Source organism: Columba livia, chromosome 4 (genome assembly GCF_036013475.1).
Source record: "Columba livia isolate bColLiv1 breed racing homer chromosome 4, bColLiv1.pat.W.v2, whole genome shotgun sequence".
Lineage (NCBI taxonomy): Eukaryota > Metazoa > Chordata > Aves > Columbiformes > Columbidae > Columba > Columba livia.
The window spans coordinates 68,452,707-68,474,408 of NC_088605.1; the positions used below are offsets into that span (position 1 = coordinate 68,452,707).

The 21,702-nt window shown below is 38.0% G+C and overlaps 1 long non-coding RNA gene and 1 pseudogene across 1 annotated transcript in view; both read left to right on the top strand.

Annotated features, from left to right (window-relative positions):
- LOC110356354 (uncharacterized) overlaps window positions 1-21,702 on the top strand; it is a 149,570-nt gene that overhangs the window by 101,281 nt on the left and 26,587 nt on the right. Inside the window, exon 12 of the long non-coding RNA XR_010472443.1 lies at window positions 6,689-6,760. This is a non-coding gene — a long non-coding RNA (uncharacterized LOC110356354). The remainder of the gene's footprint in view (window positions 1-6,688; window positions 6,761-21,702) is intronic.
- On the top strand, window positions 12,129-20,925 carry LOC110356324 (bifunctional heparan sulfate N-deacetylase/N-sulfotransferase 3-like; annotated as a pseudogene).

Genomic DNA, 21,702 nt, shown 5'->3' on the forward strand with positions numbered 1-21,702 from the left:
GGCAGAGCTGCAGGGTGGTGCGAGGTGGAGCAGTGCAGTCCAGTCTTGTGGGTCTCTGCCAGGATCACGTGGCTTTTGCTACTGAACAAAGCATGCAAAATCCTCATGCTTTTGAGCACTTCCTTTGTGTTCCATCTATTTTTGAAACTTCATAATACTTGAAGGAGAAGTCTTAAAATCTTAACTGTTTCTCTGACCGGAGTGGTGATTTTGCTGCCTTTTGTATTGCAGAATTTGTGGAACAATGGTTTTGTGATGAAATTACGAGTAAGAGCATACCACATATTGCAATGAGGGTCACAGTTTTGATCCATCATCATCTGAATTCCTCCCAGAGCTGGAAATGATATTTTCACAGCAGTAAGCCGCTAAACTTAAGATAATAAATTACTTCATCTGATAGGAGAAATATTATCTATTCCTTCTGCTCTGTCTTGTACAAGTTGGGTAGATACCAAAATGAGAACACGGCATCTGCACTGTGTGGGGTAGACAGGCCTTAATTTACCAATATTGTTGCTGATTTTCCTCAAGGATCTAAATTTCTCAAATATGTTGACAAACAGAACCAGAAAATTATAATACCAATATCTGTCATGTTAAGATGCAAGGCTTCCCAAATGCTGTAAGAATACAAGACTTGATTCTGTAATAACTGCCTGCCAGCATGGCAGATCATCCATAAGTTACTGAGGAATGTTCTTCAGAGTTTTCTTGGTGCTGCTGGGTAACTCTGCTCGTTCTGAGGCGCAAACCTAAAACTTGAGATATATATAGGAATATGCAGAGATCACAGTTATCTCTAGAATTTGTGGACTTCAGAGCCTGTACTATTTTGGGAAGCAAGGTTATCTGTAGTACCTCATCTTATTGTTAAGATACAGTGCATTCTATGATTCCATGATAATTCCTTACCTGGTTAGAGAGATACACCTACATGTTGCCGTCTAATCACACTTGTAGGTATTTAAGAACGACTCTACTTTAAAAGCATACCAAGGATTTTGTAGTTTTCTACTGTTTTCTACCTTCTGTCTTATGCATGTCACAGCATGATTTATACAAATTGCTATGTCTACTAGTGATATGTAGTAACATGCCATTCGGCAAGGAGAAGGAAGTTTCATCTTGTTAATATTCCATATTTCATTTGGTTGGCTCAGTGAACCTTTACATATGTATTCATGAGGCTGTGCCTGTAGACGAATATGGAGGTGGAATTAGCAATGAAACCAAATGCAGGATGTTAAAAATGATCCATAAAATGTTTCAAATTCTTCATTTCTGTGACAAGAATTATAACTAAAACAGACAAGAATTATAACTAGACTGGAAAATGGCACCAGATAAATTAATTGTAATGGCAGTGACTGTAACAATGGAGAAGAAAGGTAGATATCCTAGTCATTGAGAACTTCAAGGGCATCATATTTTGGTTGCTCTCAGATATTACATCATGGAGAATTAAATAATTCTACTTAAACTACTTACACAGTAGTTAATTTCATATGATTTTTCCATCAAAGTTACAATTCACATTATTAGAATTGCACTTTTACAATATTTTTCAATTCATTTCCTTTTTAAGACTGTGATGCAAGTAGTTTACACTGAACAATAAGAATTGATTTTCATTCTTTCTTGCTGTGTCTTCATTTGAATGACAAAAATCATAACCAAAGTAGAAAATAGTGCAGATGTAATCCATTCTTATGTCACAAATCATAAAAGAAAAAAGGCAACATTTTGTATTTTTGACATGCCTAAATTACTCCTAAGAGTTACTGCCTTTTTTCTCTGTCAAATTCTTGTTTGAATCTCGCAGTGGTTTTAAAATAATTCATGTGTAAAACATTGTAGCAGGTATATAAGATGTTATCTAATTATTCCATTCTGATAAATTTTAAAGCTGCACATTTTAGGACTACAAATATGCCACATCAGGGTCTGGCTACAGGGTACATCGGTAATATTGAAGATACTAATTTTACAAGTCCAGGTTTTCCAATACAAAAATGTTGCAGGATACATGGAGTAAAATCCTGTTAAATATACAGGACTTAACACAGAGAGATGTGGGAGATCTGTTGCTATGTGCAGTTATAAAGGAGAAGTTTCTCCAGCCATTACTTTATCTTCAGTCAAAGTAGCACAGACTATATATTTTAAAGAACTTTCTGTTCAAATGTTCATGTTCTTTACCTGAACCTGCAGAAAACACCTGTAAGGTTTATCTTGAACTATATCACTGAAGTTAATTTCACATCACTCAGTTTTTCATGTTTTAATCCCTAGCTGCATAGTGCACCTAATTATTATGGCATGGCAACTGCATTTACAGTAGGAAATGTTCCTTGGTGGATGTCCGTGGAGGGGTTGTGGGGGGAAACTACCACAAACAAACAACCCAAAAAACCTAACAACAACAAAAAACAAGCCAAACAAACAACAATTACAAGAACAAAAGGAGGAGAGGAGAGGAGAGGAGAGGAGAGGAGAGGAGAGGAGAGGAGAGGAGAGGAGAGGAGAGGAGAGGAGAGGAGAGGAGAGGAGAGGAGAGGAGAGGAGAGGAGAGGAGAGGAGAGGAGAGGAGAGGAGAGGAGAGGAGAGGAGAGGAGAGGAGAGGAGAGGAGAGGAGAGGAGAGGAGAAAAACCAAAAACAAACAAAAAAACCAACCAAAACAAAACAAAAAGAAAAACAAGACACTACCGAAACATACATTTCAACATTATCTAGCACAACTTTGTGTAGGCAAAATATATGCCAGCAATGATGAGGATGCTTTCTTCACTAGTTGGTACAGGACAAGAAGTTAGAAGAGTTGCTGTGATGCTGGATAAGCCTACCCAGAAAAAAAAAAAAAAGTAGATGTGAGTACAACTAACTACAAGAGCAGAAATTCTGCAGTGTCCTGGGAGCTCTTCTGTAAGCCAGCAGGATCTTGCTACCATGAACATGCCAACACATGCTACTCAGATCTACTTTATGCTGTATGTGTTCCCAAGTCAAGTTCCCAAGTCTTCTCTTCCAATGATCTGTCTTGAATCAAGAAGCCACTACCTGGAGTGGCAGGTGCAGCCAGGCCCAGGTATGGCTGGGGATGTTGTCTCTTACCTTTCCCTCCATGGATAAGCCACTGTGCAAAGAGGAGGGCTCTGCAGGAGAAGGAGTCCTGCTGTTGTCATAATGGAGAAGAGAGAGCATATAACATATGCATTGTTCAAGAACTTAACCTTTTTGCTTCTTACACAGTCTGAAATATTCTTGTTTACTGACTTGGAAAACTTGGACTGCTAGAGCCATTGTATTTTTTGTTGTTATCTAGCTTTTATTTTCTTGTGGTTGAATTACCCTCTGCTGTTACAGTGCAGCATGCTAGGTAGAGCTTCTCTTGCCTGCCACTTTTGTTCAACAGGTGATTTTTATGAACACTGGATTGCTTCATATGTATTGCACATCGCATATGTATTGCGATGATGTCAGTATGCCTTTTCTTAAAGTATATACTAGTTTCCTAACAGCTGTCATTGTGGCAGCTGATTTGACATGTAATATACAACATTTGAGGTCAAGTTTCTCAGAGTCCTTGAGCTTTTCACCACCTTGAAAACTGTTCATTTTCTTCCAGGCTGAAAATATGTCCTTAATCTGTTGCATAAATCCAGTGCAATGCAATGCTAGCAAGCTAACACACCTAAGAGAGATTAACAAATAATTAAAGGGCTGTTATATTTTGTTCAGCTCTTCAGACTAGAAAACTGTAAGGTAATATCTACTGTCCAAACTATGCCAAGTTTTTGCCAAGTTTAGCAGTCATAGCTATAAAATATGAAGAATATGTTGGGATTCCACAATCATAAACAAACTAATAAACTGCTACAGTGCTATTAAAAAAGGAAGAAAGCCTATCTTCACAAAGTTGATAAGAAACTTGCTTTGGAGTTCAGTGAAGGCAGCCTTATTTACTATTCTATCTCTTCAATGCTAGTTTCTCCAATTATATCATTACTTTGTAGAACTTTTTTTTCCATTTTCAGTAATTTACAGAAGCTATGGGTCCTGCCCATTTTTAGGTCAGTTAAATGCTAAAAATGTTATCAGAGATAGCAGAGTTATGAAACCAGGCTTTGGTAGTTCCATTTCATGTTGGAAATGTAATCAGGGGGTGGAGAGCACTTGCTAAAATACATAGAATAGAAGGGATTGTATCAGCAGTGAGAGTAGTCTTAATTCTGGAATTGTTTTTTTTGTTTCAATGCTTCATCTCAAACTGATTCTGCCTTTATATGCTATAGAAACGGTATGTGCTTGCATATATGTTGTCCACATTGACTTTGCATTACAGATGTTTAATTATTAGAAACAAAAGAGAAGAAAATACGTTAGCAAGCCTTTGGAAGCCTTGTTTGCAGTCTGAGAGCCAAAACTTTGCATTCTTGGTTTATGCTCATCGGTCAGGAAGATTTTGCAGCAAGAGCTCATTTTGTGCCAGTGCTGGTACACCAAAACTGAAACCAGGTCGCTTCTCTAGGATTCTGTCAGGTTTGCAGTGCTAGCAGGACTTCAAGTAAATAACCATTTATTTTAGTTACTAGGGAAATCAGCCATGTTTCTGAATATACACAGATAGTAGCTCTGTTAAATAAAAAGGCATTCCATTTAGAGTAGAAGTGTGCTTAAATGTTGAGTGAATGCTACTTAGGAGCTGTTGGCTCTTCTCTATGTACATGCATACGTTCATCATAGAGACAAGATGGACTGTGGGGCTCCACTACTTCATATGATGCAGTGTTTGACAGTGCATTGATTGCTGGCTAATTTTTAAACATATGCATAGTGGTACCTACCAGAAGTATTTCCAAATTCCCGTTGCCAAAACGTTTCTTCTCACGCTTATTTAAATTACCTTATTTAAAACATCTGCTTTGCAGCTATGGGAAACTCTTGATCAACAGTTGTGGTTTTAATAAAAAATATCTTGAACTAATTCAGTTTCTCCAATATATATATTCTGCTGTTCATATTACAAGTGAATATTTGAGGATGTCTAAATTACAGTCTGTAATGTTTAGTCAAGAGTATTAAGAAAGCAATATTTAATTAGAAATGTGCTGCTCCAATATTAAACTATTCTTATTTCAGCAAGGTATTACAGTGATTATTGTAGGTGTCTTCCGTTATCTCCCTGTCCCATCTGTGTATTATTAGATTGCATTTTAATACAACAGGTCAATGAAATTAATTCTGAAAGAACTGTGTGATTCATTCTTCTTCATTTACATGTTTGAATTTTGCTATCTTCTCATAAATTCATCTTATGATCATAATATTCTTCGTCTATAAAGGCCTAATTTCATAAACTGTATGGGTCAGGTACTGTGAAGAGTTCCTAATTTCCAAAAGCTGTGGTTTGTCCCACACCCTCCCCCCACCACTTACACTCAAGATTGGGGAAGTGCCTATTTAAAGAATCAGTCAAAGAAATATAAACTATATCAATTTATACTGTTCTAATAATCTGCTGAAAGAATGAAAAGAAAATATTTGCAATACAAAGTGCCCATTGCTATAGTAATAATGAATTAAATATTGCAGAGTGGAAACTTGAGTAGTCAGATAACCACACTATTTTTCCAGTTTGAAAACCATGTAGTTTAAATCCTTATTCCTCATCTGTTGAACCAAAAATTAAATCGACTAAACTTGGGCTAATACGCTAAAAGGTACAGCTTGAGCTGGTAAAAATTTTAGTAACTAATAGAGATACATTTTTACTAGAGATGTATCCATTAACTCTTCTGAGAATCAAATATCCAGTTATTGAGCAATTCTGTTTTTTGAAATTCAAACACTGCTAGAGTGATACTCTGATATTTTAATGTACTAACTCTGTAGCTGCACACTAATGTTTTTGATATCAGAACCTTGTTCTTATGGGAAATAGAGAGTATGCTTTTAAAACTAACAAAAGAGCAATATTTTAAAAAATAAACAAAAGAGGCAGTGTGAGGAAAGGCAAATTGTTTAGTGGCAAACAGGTCCAAAGACAGGCAACCAGTCTCCTGTGCCAGCTAGCATCTCTCTAGCATGAAAGTGGAAGCAGGAGGGAAACATCATACTTTTGTTTATCTGAATAATGGAACGTTCCTCTGAGCTTGTTGCCACAGGGGATGGAAAAGCAGCAAGAGCACCTGCTGTCGCCAGCACTGTTGGCCTCCCACTGGCTGAGACTGGAAAGGAAAAGCAAAGCAGGCAGCTTTGTGCAACCTTGGCAGAAGGGTCAGATGCTTCATGGATGGACCAGGGTACCAGCCTGCTTTGACAAATTATTGCGTTGGCAACATGTAAACTGTTAACAACTCTAGAAACTATCTTGAACCCTTGTGCTTGCCCCCACAAATGCAGTTGCAGATCTAAACCTTCTGGACTTCACTCAAATAATTGCTAAATATTCCTTTAGATTAGGCTGAAGTCCGCCTGAAATTTCCAGCCTGAGGGGGTTCTGATTTTATGCTCTCAGGTAAGCAGAGTTTTGCTTCTGTTCACTGATGTGTTTTGCCCAGGTACAACCTGGGAAACACCATTCGTATCCAGCTCAGTCTTACTTGGCATGTGAACATACCCAATGTACAGCATTTTTTAAGGCAGCAACAGCACCATCAGCTGACAGTGTCTTTTGTCTCACAGATGGGGAACCTGAGGAGGAGATGTTACAAGAAAGATAGATACAAGAATTCAGGCAAAACCCACAAGAGAAAGGTAATTGGAAAATAATGTATTGACATCTGTCAAAATATTCAGTAGTGTTTCATTCCAGACTTCTCAAAATCTCTTTGCCATTACAGAGACTATAGAGTAAAAGTTTCACAAGTTCTGAAAGCCTGTTGCAGTGCCTGCCCATATCTATATTAAGTGCTCAGCCCACTGGGTATCTGTCTTTTGTTTAAGCACAGTCAAGAGTAACAGCTAAAGAATTCAGCTCTGTGTTATTCACTGCGGGACCTAATCACATAGATCTTCTGAGAGCATTGCTGGTTTTTCTGTTGTGTTGTAAAGGGAAGCACTGTGCCAATTCAGTTGTTCAGATTCTCTTTAATGGAAGTATACTTAAAAGGTAGCTGTTGCTCAGAGCTGTGATCCCCACATCCCTTGATGGAGTGAATCCCCTTGCTTTGTTTTGACCTCATCCTTGAAAAAGGAATGGTATTTCCTCAGGCCATCTGGTTTAGGGAGGTGAGGGAGAGCTGGTGTCAGAGTGTATGCATACAAGCATAGCTCATTTAGACCTACTGTGTCAGCAGGCTGTCTGGCTGCAATTACTGTCCGGTTTTATGCAAGTGAATGTTCATTATTGCCTGTATTGCAATTGTTTTTGCATAAATAGCAAGAACAAATTCACTGTGACATTACAGTGACACAGAAGAGGAGGTTCCAGCAATATAGTAAATTAGCAGTCATGTTGCAGTCATCTTAAATTGATATCTCCACCCAGGTACGTTAGGTTCTATTTTGGAATAGCACTGTTGCTTTACATGAGGTTATATTTTCTGAATCTGTCTGTATCTACCTAAATTAATAAACAAAAGCCAGTGCACTCTTGCATGTGCTGTTACACAGACCAAATGTCAGCAGTTTAAGTATTCAGATACCACAGTTATTGGTAACTGTATGAAAATCCGGCTCAGTAGCATACAGTGCCAAAATAGATACTAAATCAGAGTTAAATCTGAAGAGTACACATGCTTCTTACAATAAGATATGTGTCTCTGTTTTGTAGCAACACATTTATTGCCTGAATTCAGATTATCTATTATGCCATAACAGCAGGGCTCAAACTATTTTTATATCTGAGCAAGTAAAATTTCTTCCATAATAAACATTAAAGACACACTGCTATATGTAATTTCTGAAGAAAATTAAAGGCAAGGAAGTAGAGAAGTGGTTACAACAGGTTTTTTAAAACTGCTCCTGCTATGCAAAATTTTACAGTAAAGAAATTAAGTTTCATTGAAATTTTATGGAAGATCAGTTAATATTCAGTGATTCAAAATATAGCTTTGCAAGCACACACAAGCCAGAACCATTAGGTTGGACTCGATGATCTCTAAGGATTGGACTCTATGACCTCTGAGGTCTTTTCCTACCCAGTTGATTCTGTGATTCTGTGATTAGTTGCAAAATGTTAATCACTCAGAAATATTCTACAACATTTATACTTAAACCAAAAGAAATATGGCAGCTAAATGGCAGTTAAAAATTTCTGGCAAGGAGCAGCATTTAGCAGAAAATTTTAGCCCATCACACTGGGAGCTGGTGCCTGGGGGCCCAAGATGGCAGGGACCCAGCAGGCTGGGCCACACAGGATGGGATGTATAACTTTGCCTAGGCTTTCAAACTCTTGGGCAAGGAGTGGCATTTCACAGAATATGGTCACTTAGGCCACTTGGCACTGACTCTTGCACAAACACACGACAAACAGCCCACACCCGGCAGGCCAAAGTATCAGGGACCAGGCAGGCTGGGTCATGTAGGACAGAACACACAACACTTCCTAGGCTTTCAGAAGCTCTAGCAAGGAGCAGCATTCTGCAGAAATGCTCGGTCGGGCCACCAAGCAGGGTGGGTCACATAGGACAAGAACTGGAGGTACTGTTGGGCTTTAAAAATTTCTGGCAAGCGGCAGAATTTTGCAGAAAATTTAAACGCATGGTACCGGGTGCTGGCTCTTGCACAAACATGATGAAGTTGTTTTCACGCAAGAGCTGGCTCCTGGTGGGATGTGGATGCAGAGACCGAGCAGGGTGGGTCACATAGCACAAGAACTGGAATTATTGTTAGGTTTTAAAAATTTCCGGCAAGGAGCAACAAGCATTTAGCAGAAAATTTTGGCTCATCCCACTGGGCCCTGGCTGTTGCGCACAAAGACCTTTTTGCACAAGAGCCGATGCCCGGTGGGATGAGGATGCAGAGACTGAGCAGGGTGGGTCACATAGAACAAGAACTAGAACTACGCTTAGGCTTTAAAAATTTCTGGCAAGGAGCAGCATTTAGCAGAAAATTTTAGTTCATTCCACCAGGCACCACCAGCTCTTGCGCAAACACGTCTTTGTGCCAGCAACAGCATAGCAGCCTATGTGAGAAACCTGTTAGAGCACAAGCTGTTTTCCTAACCTGAGAAGTAATGTGTTTGCAGATGTGGATGGAAAGAGGAGGATATTAAGCTTACGTAGTCTGCTGATGATTTTTCTTCATTTAGAAATACAGATTATTGAATAGTATAACAGAGAAAACAAAAAATTGGCCATGGGACATCTTAGCTTTTTTTTCCCCCAATACGTTAAATGGGCAAAACTAGCAGGCTGGAAGAAGGAATGGAGAAATGAAAGAAGACAGGAAACCCCCTTAGAGGTTTTTGTCACAGAAACTTTCTAAAATTGTCCTCACTTCTGGAAGGGACAAATGGGTTGTAAACACTGGAGGCTGAGTGCTCAGAGACATAGGAGCTAATTTATACTCGCAGATTCTGCTTTGATGCGTATACTTCTAAAGGACATCCTCCAAGCAATAGCTATTCTTAAGTGAATTATCTTCTCTGGTTTTCCTACACGGACATCTAGCCATGGGGAAAGGTAACTGTTCCGACCAGTCATGCCCCAAACTCTTCCAAAACTCTGAGAATCTGTTTTTGTATGCAGCTGCTGCTGAACAGCATCTGCTCCTCAGAAGGTGTCGTGACAGCTGTATTAATCCCTCTGGTTGTAAAGGCAACATCTGAATGAATGCTTCCTTGAGATACATACATCAGATTGAGCTCAAAAAAAGATCTTTGGAACAGGGATTATAAACAACTGCTATGTCTTCAATATATTGCAGTTTGCTTTCTGCAGGGTTCTACCCCTCCTGTTGTGACTGATTTTTCTAGGATAGGAAAAACACCTCTTTTATACTTCTCTTGCTTCTGCCTCTTTTTTCTATCCCTGCAGAGTTGGCCATGGAAACCTGCCCCTAGATTTTCAGATTTGTTATCAGTAATTTGCTGAATGATAGTCTATTTCTGACTTCTTGGAAGATTTCACAATGTGTCACGCAAGAGACAAAATCATTTTCCTTATCTGCTTTTGTTTCAGATTTGCATGTTTTCTAATTTCTGAATAGATCTTCATTTTTTGCCCTGTTGCTTTATGCCTCCACATCTAATGCACTGCAAATGCACCTATTCTTTTACATACTTTACAATGTAACATTTCATGATAATTTAAAAATTTACAAACAATGAATAAGTCTTCAACCTTGAGACACTTGCAGAAGTAGTTGGGATTTTTGAAATGATTCTCAGTTTCTCATCAAAATCAGTGGTGTTTTTAAAATACTTATCCAGAATAGAGGAAAGCAAGTAAAACTTTGACAGATTTTCCTCTTATTCCACCCAATAACGTAGTATGTATATAGGTGTATTTTATACTTACCTTCCTCTCTCTAGCTTTCTCTATCTCTTTATGTAAGAATATTGGTATCTTTATGTTGAGGTTATTTAAAAATGAAAAAGGAATGGAATTATTATATATGTTCTATGTAAAGAAGGTACTGTGTGTTTTGCCTGGATACCAACATAATACTTCTCATCCTTTGACAACAATTCTGTATTTAGAACATTCTATTTATTCATTTTTAGAGCAAAGAATATGTATTTTTTCAATAGTATTTGTTAGTGTTTCCATTTTTGCTCTTATTTTTAAAGTGGAATTTCAGCAATCATCCCTATGATTGCTAGGCTGGCCCTGGTTTTGATGAAATGCATGTGCTATGAAACCATTCAGTTGGACCATGCTCAGCAGGGCAAGGAGAAAGATGAAAGTAAATTTTCTGTGTGGAATCCTTTTTGTTTGTTTGCTTGTTGTTTTGTTTTGTTTGTTTGTTTGTTTTCAAGACCCAACCCATGTAATTTTTTTACCATTTTCTAATGTTTGCTTAATGCGATCTAGAAGCTTGTTTCTGTCTAAGACATATAGAGATGATACCTGTCATGTCTGTATTCTCCCAGTGTTTCTTCTATAAAGGGGCAATGTGCTGGCAGGAAAAGGAATGTTTGTTGTCAGTCCTTAAATATGTCATCTATTGTTTATTTTTCATGTTTCTACAAATACGTTTGTCATGTGCCTGGTGTATGTAATCTCTTCTAATATAGTACAGTTAAGCAATATATAAATGCTGTTTTAAAATAAGATCCACCTGCAGTAAATTAGATGTTTTCAGATGTTGATGTTAATTTGCATTTATAGATTCATACTTTTCATAGACATCTTTCTGATAACAGAATTCAGAAATGTTAGTTGAAATGAGACAAATTCTCTGTGACTGAGTGTATCTTGCAATTAATATACCAAAGCTTAAAGAATTAACCCTACTCCCAAAGCACAGCTGCAGAGTGGAAAGTAAGTGAAAGAGGCATGTCAGTAACTCAGGTTACTTGAGTTTTGGCTGTCTGATCAAACATGCTGTTCCACAAAAAACAAAACAAAACAAAAACCAAAAAAACCACTAAACCAACCAACCAAACACAAAAATAACCAACCCTCCCAAAAAAACCCAAAACAAAACAAAAAAAGAAATCAAACCCAAATAAACAAAAAACTTCTTTTTATTTAAAAGCAAAGTAGAAGCTTGCTAGAATTAGTTGCAGAAGCTGAACTGGGTAAACTTAAATGACAGACTCAAAAAATGGTAAATGCTTTGGAAGCTAGTTATCATTTAGTTGTAAAAATGCAAAATGGTAGAATATTATAAGTATCAGAGAACCAAGGGGAAGAAAATTTTAAAACATAGTTCAGGCATATTTCAAAACAAGTGCTACAGGTTTAATTTACAGAAGATCAGATCTACAAATTGCATAAAGCTCAAATGTGATAAAGAATCTATTATAAAAAGATTTTCATAAAGACCTTTACCAATATTGTATCAATTTCTTTATTTTAAGGATCAGGATATCATTAGCTGATTTAACATAGATTCAGGTCAGATCACAACTTTCTTTCCTGTTCAGTAAATGCAGTCATCCTCCCAAGACTCAAATTATTCTTTCAATGAAACCACAAATCCAGAATAGTACAGAAGTCCAATGCAGCTAACAATGTCTATCCAGAATATTGAACGAAGGGTAAGAAAAATGGCTGGCATTGTGGAAAATAGCTAGCATCTGCCTAGATATATGTTTCTCTCTTTGTACTTAATTTAATCATTTGCTATGGTGTTTTTGGTTTTGCCTTTTAGGGTGACAAATAGGGGTATTTCAGAGTGAGATTCTATCACTCTGATGGGAGAATTGGATTTTTTGTTTTTTCAGATTATAACATGCTGTTAGTGGCAAAGCATTATCTATTCTGTCAACTAGCTTATTATGGGCTGCTTTCTCTAATAGATGGAAGCTAGTTGGAACCTTTTCAAAAGCATTGATGAGTTGGAAGGAGAGGTTTGGTGTAAGACCACAAGTCACTAAGAGACAAACCATTGTACATGTAATTAGGTTGATCAGTGTTTCCAGGTCCCAGCATAGGCTAACTCATTTGTTAAATGAATATACTACAATACTCTATCCAACAATGTATAGATATATGTGTGACCTCACAAAACACAGAAGGGTAGATGTAAAACTAGTTAAAGTCTCCTGAGTGAATAGACATTAACCTAACAAATCAATATTTTTCTCCCCATTTTAGGTATAATCCCAGTTTTAGTTATTTTTTTTTCATTTTTGGTAAGATCCAGACATGGATGGTATTTATTGCAAAATATTTTGTTATAATATATGACCATTCATGCATGCATGTGAAATTTGAATTAATATAATCTCATAGAGATGAGTCAGCACTTGAGATTTATATCTGGTTTAATGTAGTGAGAAGGATCCTCTGAGAAGACAGAAAAAATTATTTATATTTCCATCATTTAAGAGGTGAAGCCCCTCTCAGTAGCACATTAATACCTTTAAAGACACAAAGGAGGACTTCTCGTAAGCTACCTGGTGCTTTTAAAATAAAGGTTATTCAGAGTAATTATGTAGGACAGTCCAGTATAGTAGGGCGGGAAATTACTCGAGTCCATTAATTTAATTTGTGTCTTGCCAGAGAAAAATCAATTAGAGGTATGCATCAGGGGATTCCAATCTCTCAAGGAAAGGCAGAGCATGTATAAGATCCCCTTGTATGTGTGTGTAAATTCCCTCAGATCACTGTTTGATTCGGGGACCCCACATGAACTGAGCTAAACTCAGGACCTGTCACAGAACGAACCCCAAAATCATCACTAATGTTTATATGACTCCATTAAGATATTACATGAGTGCCTGACACACTTCAGTGCCTTTACATGCACAATAAATCAGAGGCAGCGAAATGTTAAGAACCCCTTTATAAAGGAGGAGCTGAGACACAGAGAGACTTACATGCAGTGTGACCTGGATGGACTTTTAGGGTAGGATTCATGAGTTCTTCTGCCGTCTAAACTGGTTCTTTAGGATTCCCTTACAGCCAGCAAAAAGAAAGAGAGAGAGGCGCTGCTAGGGAGCGATTCATTCCCCTGTTTTCAGATGAAATAAGGGATTCTCCAGCGGAGCCGTCTTTAGGAGGCGTGCTCTAGGCAATACATATGGCATGCTGGCAGGGCTGGGTTCTATATAAAGCACTGTCTTATTTTATTCAGAAACAAAGTAAGGGGGATAGAAAGGTCCTTCATTTTATTCTTCTGTAGCTTCACCATGTAATGCTTGCACAGTCTGGGGAGTCCAAGGTTCCTTTCCTAGTGCAAATTTCCAAAACTTGCTTCTTGGACACAGCTAATATCATGCCAGAAGAGTGTCTTAGGTGTATTACTGCAGATTATACTGGAGTGTAAAAACCCCTGACTTCACCCTTCGAATCTGTGCCATTCAAATAGATCATTAAAGATTTCCTGGGACAGAGGAAGAATGACAGTATAACTTGCACAGCACACTGCATGAGAGAGGAGAGATATGGGGTCAGTTCTTTCCCAAGGACATTTAAGATATTTTCTTTAGATTAAGCGTGATAAGTTCTTGCCACAAGGGTGTCTGGGATTTTTTTTATATTGCACTACTTTGTGTCCTACACAAGCTGTGGAGGTTGGAAGAGTTTCTTCTTTCTCTTATTTTTTCTGTGCAGGATTGTGTGTGTAGGTATGTGGTTATACCTGCCACAGTATGTCAAGGGGATTCTCTTTCTCTGTGATGTGTGTGAACTTTTTGATATAGGTAAATGAGTAAATTGAGAACCCTCCAATCTTTTTACATGGATCATTCAGTCTGTAATCTTTATCAGGATCAATAAAACAGCTTAGCTGTGTCAACTGAATCTGCTTTTGACAGCCAGCTCTATACAAATAGTCAGTTTTGGGTAAATCTGGGTCTGTTTACTTAGAAGACTGAGACCAGAACTGGGTTTCTTTTTTCCTCTTCAAAGCTAACCAAATATTTTTCTGAGTTAGTGCAGTGTTGAGCCTGACCTGCTGAGGTAGGAGATATGGTAGGTTTGACTTTTCATTGTGACACTGGTTCTGCTTGCTTTAAGTAATGACGGGATAAATCTGTACCTCCATATACCTGCAAAATACTGTGTAAGACAACATGTCTGGTAGCTGTAGTTGTGTTGTTTATCTAGTTGTTGTTGGCTTTGTGTTTACCATGTGTAAATAAGACCGGTGTAGCTTCCAGGATTACTTTTTTAAGTATCTTTTCTATACAAGCATCTTTTTCCCAATTTCCAAATAAATTGTGTTGGAGGGAAACAAACTGTTACATCTTGAAAGAAGGATGTGAAAGGATGCTTCTTTTCCCTCTGTTTTAACTTTATTTTCTGCTTACTATCCCTTGTTTTTGAAACTAGAAAAAGAGAAACCATATAACATGTCACCAAAATAATATAGTAAACAAGCATTCTATATGTCCAGTAAGAGCTTGAAATGTATTACTGAACTAACTCAGAATATTAGTGATTTCCTCACCAAAAAATGTGGGTAATTTTACTGCATAGCATAACCTTGAGGAAGATGAACAAGATACCACATGCATCTGTTGGTAACAGACACATCTCCTCAGTCTAGGACTGAACAGAGACTGTCAGCAATCAGTTCAACAGTTCCTGCATACAAACAAAACCTCCATACTTTACATTTTTTGCTGAATTGACTGACTAAAGGCCTTGAGAGTGATATCTGGAAGGTGTAGCTGACCCCCATACAAATCGTACACTTAAACTGATTTTTGCCTTTCAAAATTATAATTATCAGAATTGACTTTCTACATCATTGCCCTGTTCCCTTTTCAAGTAGATGGTAAATTCTGTACATAATGGTCTTAAAAAATTAAGGAAAACAGAAATTCCAACATGTTTTCTTAGCTATGATTTTAAGTGAACCTAAACTCTCCTACATGGAAAAGCCCTTTGCATTTTCTTTTGTTAAGAACATATGACAGGGCATCTTCAGAGAACTACAAATCACAGACTTGATGTCATGCAAGGTCCTGCTGTCTATGCCCACCCAGATGTACATTCCAAGTGCTATCAATAACAAGTATCTCTGAAACACTGCAGTATAACGTTAATCATAGCTGTATGTTCGATGAATGACAAAAGGAATGCTCTTCTAGCAGTATTTCCCTAGAAAGTCCAAAGATATCCTGATTGTAGATGTCTGTATAAAACTGCTAGCCAGAAATAAAGTCAAGACTTGACAGAGCTTCAGCTCATAAAATTGTTATAGTTCAATTTATTTTATTAGACCCATATCAGTTTACATCAAATGTGGAACTTAAATAATTATGTTCTTATTACATGTATTTCTTTCTGTATTTCTTGCAGTATATTTTATGTGTTCAAATAAGTTAGAAGAATGATAACACAGACAAAGAAAAAAAAAACTTGCTCTCTGGCCTGCCATTGAAAAATCCCATTAGAAGTATAATTGATTTCCTAATACATGTTTTCTCATCTTAATTCCATTTTCCAAGAGACTGTAATGGAAAAGTAACTTTCCTGAATGATGAAATAGGCTTGAGATAGTGCTATGATAAGTAGAAAAGGCATCCAGAGACCCCAGTGGAAAATTCCTTCTGGTCTACTTTTGAAGCTACAGTAAACTCAGTAAAAAGTAATTGTCTTTCTCACTCTGAAGAGTATATGTCATCTGCAGAAATTACATTTTTTTGTTTAACCCATTAACTTATTTTACTTGTTTTTCTACATAAACCCTTTACATTTTACATGTCCCACCAAAAGGATCAAAATATTTCACACCACACAGAGGGTATTTTAGAGGAGGAGCAGTCTGCAGCGTTCAGATGCTTCCACTGCTGACAAACATGAATAACTTCTTCAAGTTCTTGGAATATCATGAAGAAATATGCTTTTTAGCTTAGATCTTCAAACAAGAAGCTGCTTGATGGGGAGTGGATGTTTGATCAGCTTCTTAAGGATTTAGAGAGGTACTTCCACTTCGTAAGAACCGGTTAGTATCTAACCTAGGTTTTTCATTTAAGATCACATGTTCACCAGGTGATATGCAGCTGCATAGGAGGTGTTTAAGATATTCGTAGCACAAAAGCTTCCTTCTTGATACAACCATTTTGTTCCATCCAGAACAATGAAGAGGCTTCTCTGCTTGGCTGCAGACAACAATACAGTGTTTGGATAGCAAAATAAACCTGCCAGAGAATCAAATGCTTTGTTTTGTAATCCTTAGCATGCTTAATTTTATGTTGACTCATTGGCTAAAATTGCCTTCTGCATCAAAACTTAATTTAGTTGAGAGCCAGAATGACAACTATTTCAGATAAGTATCTCTTGTTAAGACTGTCTGAGAAATTGGGGTTTTGTTGCTGTTCCAGGGGCAATATCAGAAAACCATGCAGGTTGTTAGACATTGTGGTAGGTCGTATTGAAATCTTCAAAGGCAAATAAACAATTGGCAGTTATCACTTTGTGGTTTTTGCCTCAGAGGTTTTCTCATAGTTATGTTGCTTTGCTAGTGGTTAGTTGGATAACCAACACCATTTTTACTGTGACATCTCTGTGATTGTTGAATTGACTTGCATCAGTTTAGCATGCTTTACTTAATAATTTTGCAAGATGATACCTTAATTTTTTCTACCATTTAGTAGACAATTTCCAATTCTTCAGCCTCTTCTTGTAAAGTAATATGTTGTCTTTGCAGTATGTTAGCTTGTACCTTGTTTAACCTTAATGAAGCCTGCAAAGTACTTCTCCCAGGTTTTTAATCTAGTATTACTCCCATAATACTATGTCTAGTCCTGCTATAGATGCAGTTACTGGACAGGGATTTAGACGCATTTTTGTCAAAACATAAAATGAGTGATGAAATCCACAAACCTTTTTTGACTCCGTTCTCTTCTTCAGTTTAATTAGTGACAGCTACTGTGCTAATAAATAGATGGTGACATAGCCCGCAGGTAATATCACCACACCTCAAAGCTGCATTTTAATTTTCCTTAAAAGCCTATCTCCCGTTTTAGCAGCAGAATTTTTATCTCCATTATAAAGAAAAAAAATGAGCATTTTTAAAGTTTCATTTACCTATTCTTGAGGAAAGCAGAATCAAAGAAAAAGTATTTAGGAATTACTGAATCATCTGATAAATTGCAGACCTTTTCGCAGCTGCACATTGATCTTGAGTTGCTACTTCACTCTTACCACTGACTGAAAGCTCTCCATTATTCAGGGGATGTTTTCAGCTGTCTGTGTTGGTAGCAACAAATGACACTCACGGGTCTCTGCTAAGAAGCTGCCTAAATCTGAAAGTAAATGGTGCAAAAGCACCATGACAGAGCCAGAACATCCTTTGGGGCTGTCTAATCAGTCACTTGATTGTGAGAGGAATGCAATATTTTCCTGAATTTATTTTCAGCCAAATGAGCTTTTGTGTAAAATCCCATTGGGACAAATTTTGTTGTAACTCGCAGCACTGGTAGAACTCTATGGTTACTGCAGTTTTACCTTGTTGTAAGTAGGATGGGAATATGACTTAGTGCCTTGATATAGCAGAGCCAAATGTTATCTGTATTATCTTCAGCCATAGATTAAATGGTGATCATCTGAAAGAAATTCGCCCCTCCACCCAGTTTTCTAATTTATATTGAACTGTTTCTTCTACCTAGCTATACTGCAATAGACACAATTATAAAGAATTTATGCATGCCTGAGTCTTTATAAGCTACATTTGGCAGAAGGAGGAGCTAGGTTTGACTCTTTTGATTTAGTACTTTTCCATACTCTCAAGAATTACATGGATTTCATTTGAATGGGTCAACTGTTTTGCTTAAGACACATACATACAGAAAGAAAGCAAGAGGCCTGAAAGTACAAAAAGGAGAAGGGTGTGGAAATACTCGCCATGCCCCCAGTATGGGGCAGCTGCTATAGGACAGAGTTAGTGTTTCCACATCAGTGTGTTCCCTGGTCTAGTTGTTGAGGCAGCATGAGAAACTGCTTTGCAAACTGTACTGAATAAGGGAATCACTCCTGCTGCTTGAATATTTTTGGCGGTCTCCACACTAAATTGGTTTAAGCCAGGCAGGGTGCAGTTGCTGTAGCTGCTGCATGCTAAGGGCTCTTCTCTCTCTTACCCTTTCTTTTCTCTCCTTCTCTAGCATGAAATTCAGGGGGAGCGATGCAGAGGTCCCATCCAAGACCTGCATGGGCTCCTTTGCTATCTGGATCAAAACCTGGTGGTGGGTTGTCTTCCGTGATATTTCAGTGTCTGAGCAGTCAATCATCTTTGATGAGTCCTTTGCTTTTGCAAGTGTGTGCTTTTGGGGGAAGTGAACATGTCATTTTAGGGGGTGATGAGGGTAGAAACAGGACTTCTGGCATCTGTTACATTAGTCCTGAACAAATCAGAGACAAAGTGTTGTATTTAGTCCAGCCTGGAGGAAGGAATGATGCCCTGGTGGGAGCTGCTGGGAAAATGTTGCAGGGTGGCCCTGCAGCTATTTTGGCATCCACTGATTATGAGGACAACAGCTCAACCCTTAGGACCATGCATGCAGGCTGAGGAGTGGTAAATGCCCTGCAGACACCTGACAAATCCTTTGCAACATACTGGGGGTGAGTGAAGCTCTGCACCTGATGGGGCACAGAGGAGGGGACATGATGTTGGGTCCCAATTTCTCAAGCATTTTCCCTCTCCCTTCCTGGGCTGCCCCACACCATGCCTGGCACAGTATAGAGGGGTGAAGGCAGCAGGGAGTCACCTGGCTTGGCAAGGAACAGGTCCTGCCACTGCTAGGAACACTGTGAAGAAACTCTGATGGGGAAACCAGACCTGGCTCCTGAGGGTTTACTTGATGCAGGAAACCTCAGTGACTGTTCAGCTACCCCAGCATCCCAGCATGGTCCAGAGTGGGAAGGTCTAAACACAGCCCCTGGGAAGGCTGTGGCAGAGACACACCTTAAGTAAGTTAATAATTTCTGACAAATCTTCCCAAGGTTAGAGATTGAGTTTTGGTCTTGGCCATTGACAGGGCTGAGCTTTTTGGTCCTTATTTTATTAGGAAATGCTTGTGAAGGGGGCTGGCCAAATTGCACAGCTGACAGTTTGTGTTCCTGCATTCCTCCCTGAAGTGTCTTGGAGGTTGTGTCCAGTCAGCATGAAGTCTGGGCGTCTATGCAGCCTACCCTGCTCTCTTGGAAAGAGAGTTGCTATTGGTGCTATAGCATCAATAAAAGCTCATTTCCCTTTACTGATTTGCCATTCTTCAGAGGTATTGTAGTTCTTCCCTATGACTTCTGAATAAAAAAATCTGTGGTTGGTCTTTCCTTACCCTTTCCAACATTTAGTTCTCAGTGCCCATTACTACCTGATCCAAACTCTTTCTACTGCAGATAGAAAGACTCCTATTGCCTGAACTGTGTGGAACAGGGACATCTATCAAAAATTAGTTGGCAATGGTATCTTAAGGGAAATGAATGTTACTTACAGCATTTTCCTTTTGGCTATTTTGTTTTCTCAGCTGTTATTCTTTCATTCCAGTAAGCAAACAAAATTATATCTTCATTTTAATGTCAATTGAGAAGCAATATTATTGGTTCTTTTACTTCATCTTTGTGTGTTATCATTGGAAGCTGGGAAACCTTTGTTTTATTGTGTCTGATATTGACATAAAACTATGACGGATAAATGAATTGCATCATCATGGCTGAGTTTACAGATTAAACTGATCTATGCAGAGTTAGCATAATTTACTGAAAATTGTCATATATATACAACATATCAAATTCACTTTAACACTTATCGATTATTTATTGCAGTGGTTTCATGAGTTATGAATGTTTGCTTCCAAACGTGGGTTTTTTTTCCAACTTACAAACACTTAAAAGGCAAAAAGTGTAAGCTTAAAATCACAAACTGTGGACTCTCTGGTCAGGTTTCCTAGATATTTTTGAAGACAGGTTGGTCTCTTAACTTTATTCTGTATGGTAAATATTGGTATTTCTGCTTACTGTTTGTCCAGTGGACATAAGCGAGAAATAGAAGTTTCTAAGGCAGTCCTCAGAATGGAATGTGGAAACACTGAGCTTTTACTTTCTCCTCTGCTTGAGAAGTAAAGAGAAAAGCAGTTGATGTACCTAGAATTGAAGCTGTTGTTCTGCTGTTTGTGGAGCGCCAGTATTCACAGCTGGGGCAGTAGGTAATTGCAACCCCAGGACAAGTCAATTTCAGTAGAATATGGATGTTGCAGCAGGTGAAGTTGATGTTCAAAGTCTTATTGATAAAGGGGGAAACATGCACTAATTATTTATGAAAGGATTTTTAAATATGCAAGTACAGGTGCACAGCACAGAAGCATTTTGGACAGGTATTGTTTGGATTACAGTAGTGGTGCGATTGATTTTCATTAGGCCAATGAGAACAGTTTGCTGAATGCTCAGTTAAAAGGATTTTCATTTAATCTGTATGACAGCTTAGATCTTAATAACCAAAGCTTCTGAAATTGCAGTGAGATCCATGTCTGGTTAATGCTGGACAATAGTCAATGTAAATCACTGTATACATGAATAAATCCTGTTAGCTTGAAAAAAAGCATCGAGTCAGCTCCCAGAAGGAACTTCTCAAAGTATTTTGTGTGCTACAATTTGTTTCACAACAAGTGAAACTTTTGGTCTCACAAACTGATCTTTCTGAGTGACATCTCCTTTCTGTCACAGAATAGGCTCAGCTGGTACCTGGAAAGGTACACTCCAGTTGATACAGGTGGCATCTGTGTTGGGAGGGAACAAGAATGAATACCAGGGATGTGCAGGAAAGAGGGCAATTGTGTGAACATGTGTAATTTTAATTACCAGGCTTTGTTAGGGTAATTACTTTTTACTGCATTCATTATGGTGCCTAGCAACAATGTACATTGTCATTATGTTTATGAACTTATTATAAATGCAACAAATATGTACTGAGATGAAAAGAACAAGTCTTCAAATAAAGATACATCTCTCTGTACTAGTTTAAAGCCTGAACTATGTTTGCTTAGCTAAACCTAAACTTAAAAAGCAATATATGTCTTTGTAATTATTTTGTTCCATAAATACCAAGAAATTATTGGGAAAATCATTATTTAGACCTGTTTCCAGTGAAACCTACCAAAATTTTGTTTCTGATTTCACAGTGACCAGGATTGAAAC